Consider the following 5025-nt stretch of genomic DNA (forward strand, 5'->3'; position numbering starts at 1 on the left):
AGGGCGCAGGCAGCCGACCGGCGCGGGCGGGGACTGGGGCTGGGGACGCAGAGGGCGGAAGGCGCGCGCACCCGACTGGCGTCAGCGGAAACTGAGACTGGGTCCGCGGAAGGGAGTGAGTGTGCCACACCTGGGGATAGTGCGCCCATCAAGCCCCTCGCTGCCTGGACCGCTCTGACGGGGAAGGCATAGAGAGCAGGCACAGCTTTTCCTTCCGCGCTTTTGTGTAACACCCGAGGGCTGGAACCTAGCGCAGCGCGGGGCGCGCTCCATATGGAACAGCCGGGAGCCTGAGCAGCGCAGACGGAGAAAGCAGCGTCAGCCCCTCCCGGGAGCGCCAGCCCGCCCCCGCAGGGCCAGCCCCTCCCCGCAGCGTCAGCCCCGCCCCGCAGCGCCAGCCCATCCCCGCAGCGTCAGCCCCTCCCAGCAGCGCAACGGAACTAGCTAACTGAATAAGAGTCCACCTCCGCCCGCCTGTGTCAGGGCGGAAATGAGGCTCTGAAGAGACCGGCAAACAGAAGCCAAATAAACAAAGGGAACCGCTTCAGAAGGGACTGGTGCAACAGATTAAAATCCCTGTAGAAAACACCGACTTCACCGGAAGGGCCCTGTGGATATCGAGAAGTGTAAGCTGGAACGAGGAGCTGTCTGAAACTGAGCCGAACCCACACTGACCGCAGCAGCTCCAGAGAAACTCCTAGATATATTTTTACTTTTTTTTTTCTAAGTAAGGAAAAAACAAATTTTTTTTTCTTTTTATATTTTTTCTTTTTTATTTTTTCTCTTTTATTTTCCTTTAAAATTCCCTATTACTCCCCCATTACTCCTTAACTTTCATTTACATAGATTTTTACGATTTTTTTAATTAGGGGAAAAAAATTTTTTTTTTTTTCTTTCTTTCTTTTTTTTTTTTTTCTTTTTTTTTCTTTTTCTTTTTTTTCTTTTTTCTTCTTTTTTTTCCTTTCCGTTTTCTCTTTTATTTTCTATTTTTCTTTTTCTCTTATTTCTTTTAAAGTCCTCTAGTACTCCTCTACTACTCTTCATTTTCATTTTCACTACACTATAACCTTACCAAAAAAAAAAAAAAAAAAAAGAGAAGCCCTATCTTTAAACCGAAGATTATTCTCTCCCAATCTTGACTCTCTGTTTTCTACCTCAGAACACCTCTATTTCCTCCTTTCCCCTTCTCTTCCCAATCCAATTCTGTGAATCCTTGTAGGTGTCTGAGATACGGAGAACACTCTGGGAACAGAGAGCTGCGTAGATCTGTCTCTCTCCTCTTGAGTCCCCCTTTTTCTCCTCCTGCTCATCTCTATCTCCCTCCTCCCTTTTCTCCTGTTCATGTAACTCTGTGAACCTCTCTGGGTGTCCCTAACAGGGGAGAATCTTTTCGCCATTAACCTAGAAGTTTTATTATCAGTGCTGTATAGTTGGAGAAGTCCTGAGACTACAGGAAGAATAAAACTGACATCCAGAGGCAGGAAACTTAAGCCCCAAACCTGAGAACACCAGAAAACTCCTGACTACATGGAACTTTAAGCAATAAGTGACCGTCCAAAAGCCTCCATACCTACACTGAAACCAACCACCACCCAAGAGCCAGTAAGTTTTAGAGCAAGACATACCACGCAAATTCTCCAGCAACGCAGGAATATAGCCCCGAATGTCAACATACAGGCTGCCCAAGGTGACACCTAACACATAGACCCATCTCAAAACTCATTACTGGGCACTCCATTGCTCTCCAAAAAGAAGAAATCAAGTTCCACGCACCAGTACACTGACGCAAGCTTCCCTAACCAGGAAACCTTGACAAGCCAATCGTCTAACCCCACCCACTGGGTAAATCCTCCACAATAAAAAGCAACCACAGACCTCCAGAATACAGAAAGTCCACTCCAGACACAGCAATCTAAACAAGATGAAAAGGCAAAGAAATACCCAACAGGTAAAGGAACATGAAAACTGCCCACCAAGTCAAACAAAAGAGGAGGAGATAGGGAATCTACCTGAAAAAGAATTTAGAATAATGATAATAAAAATGATCCAAAATCTTGAAAACAAAATGGAGTTACAGATAAATAGCCTGGAGACAAAGATTGAAAAGATACAAGAATTGTTTCATAAAGACCTAGAAGAAATAAAAAAGAGTCAATTAAAAATGAACAATGCAATGAATGAGATCAAAAACACTTTGGAGGGAACCAAGAGTAGAATAACGGAGGCAGAAGATAGGATAAGTGAGGTAGAAGATAAAATGGTGGAAATAAATGAAGCAGAGAGGAAAAAAGAAAAAAGGATCAAAAGAAATGAGGACAACCTCAGGGACCTCTGGGACACTGTGAAACGCCCCAACATTCGAATCATAGGAGTTCCAGAAGAAGAAGACAAAAAGAAAGGCCATGAGAAAATACTCGAGGAGATAATAGCTGAAAACTTCCCTAAAATGGGGAAGGAAATAGCCACTCAAGTCCAAGAAACCCAGAGAGTCCCAAACAGGATAAACCCAAGGCGAAACACCCCAAGACACATATTAATCAAACTAACAAAGATCAAACACAAAGAACAAATATTAAAAGCAGCAAGGGAAAAACAACAAATAACACACAAAGGGATTCCCATAAGGATAACAGCTGACCTATCAATAGAAACCCTCCAGGCCAGAAGGGAATGGCAGGACGTCCTGAAAGTAATGAAAGAGAATAACCTACAACCTAGATTACTGTATCCAGCAAGGATCTCATTCAGATATGAAGGAGAACTCAAAAGCTTTACAGATAAGCAAAAGCTGAGAGAATTCAGCACCACCAAACCAGCTCTTCAACAAATGCTAAAGGATCTTCTCTAGACAGGAAATGCAGAAAGGTTGTATAAACGTGAACCCAAAACAACAAAGTAAATGGCAACGGGACCACACCTATCAATAATTACCTTAAATGTAAATGGGTTGAATGCCCCAACCAAAAGACAAAGATTGGCTGAATGGATACAAAAACAAGACCCCCATATATGCTGTCTACAAGAGACCCACCTCAAAACAAGAGACACATACAGACTAAAAGTGAAGGGCTGGAAAAAAATATTTCACGCAAATGGAGACCAAAAGAAAGCAGGAGTCGCAATACTCATATCAGATAAAATAGACTTTCAAATAAAAGCTGTGAAAAGAGACAAAGAAGGACACTACATAATGATCAAAGGATCAATCCAAGAAGAAGATATAACAATTATAAATATATATGCACCCAACATAGGAGCACCGCAATATGTACGGCAAACACTAACGAGTATGAAAGAGGAAATTAATAGTAACACAATAATAGTGGGAGACTTTAATACCCCACTCACAACTATGGATAGAACAACTAAACAGAAAATTAACAAGGAAACACAAACTTTAAATGACACAATGGACCAGCTAGACCTAATTGATATCTATAGGACATTTCACCCCAAAACAAGCAACTTCACCTTTTTCTCAAGTGCACACGGAACCTTCTCCAGAATAGATCACATCCTGGGCCATAAATCTAGTCTTGGAAAATTCAAAAAAATTGAAATCATTCCAGTCATCTTTTCTGACCACAGTGCAGTAAGATTAGATCTCAATTACAGGAAGAAAATTGTTAAAAATTCAAACACCTGGAGGCTAAATAACACGCTTCTGAATAACCAACAAATCATAGAAGAAATCAAAAAAGAAATCAAAATATGTATAGAAATGAATGAAAATGAAAACACAACAACCCAAAACCTATGGGACACTGTAAAAGCAGTGCTAAGGGGAAGGTTCATAGCATTACAGGCTTACATCAAGAAACAAGAAAAAAGCCAAATAAACGAACTCTACACCTAAAGCAATTAGAGAAGGAAGAAATGAAGAACCCCAGGGTTAGCAGAAGGAAAGAAATCTTAAAAATTAAGGCAGAAATAAATGCAATAGAAACTAAAGAGACCATAGCAAAAATCAACAAAGCTAAAAGCTGGTTTTTTGAGAAAATAAACAAAATTGACAAACCATTAGCAAGACTCATTAAGAAACAAAGAGAGAAGAACCAAATTAACAAAATTAGAAATGAAAATGGAGAGATCACAACAGACAACACTGAAATACAAAGGATCATAAGAGACTACTACCAGCAGCTCTATGCCAATAAAATGGACAACTTGGATGAAATGGACAAATTCTTAGAAAAGTATAACTTTCCAAAACTGAACCAGGAAGAAATAGAAGATCTTAACAGACCCATCACAGGCAAGGAAATCGAAACTGTAATCAAAAATCTTCCAGCAAACAAAAGCCCAGGACCAGATGGCTTCACAGCTGAATTCTACCAAAAATTTAGAGAAGAGCTAACACCTACCTTACTCAAACTCTTCCAGAAAATTGCAGAAGAAGGTAAACTTCCAAACTCATTCTATGAGGCCACCATCACCCTAATTCCAAAACCTGACAAAGATGCCACAAAAAAAGAAAACTACAGGCCAATATCACTGATGAACATAGATGCAAAAATCCTTAACAAAATTCTAGCAAACAGAATCCAACAACATATTAAAAAAATCATACACCACGACCAAGTGGGCTTTATCCCAGGAATGCAAGGATTCTTCAATATCCGCAAATCAATCAATGTAATACACCACATTAACAAATTGAAAGATAAAAACCATATGATTATCTCAGTAGATGCAGAGAAAGCCTTTGACAAAATTCAACACTCATTTATGCTTAAAACTCTCCAAAAAGCAGGAATAGAAGGAACATACCTCAACATAATAAAAGCTATATATGACAAACCCACAGCAAGCATCACCCTCAATGGTGAAAAATTGAAAGCATTTCCCCTGAAATCAGGAACAAGACAAGGGTGCCCACTCTCACCACTACTGTTCAACATAGTGTTGGAAGTTTTGGCCACAGCAATCAGAGCAGAAAAAGAAGTAAAAGGAATCCAGATAGGAAAAGAAGAAGTGAAACTCTCACTGTTTGCAGATGACATGATCCTCTACATAGAAAACCCT

Source organism: Cervus elaphus, chromosome 1, assembly GCF_910594005.1.
Source record: "Cervus elaphus chromosome 1, mCerEla1.1, whole genome shotgun sequence".
Lineage (NCBI taxonomy): Eukaryota > Metazoa > Chordata > Mammalia > Artiodactyla > Cervidae > Cervus > Cervus elaphus.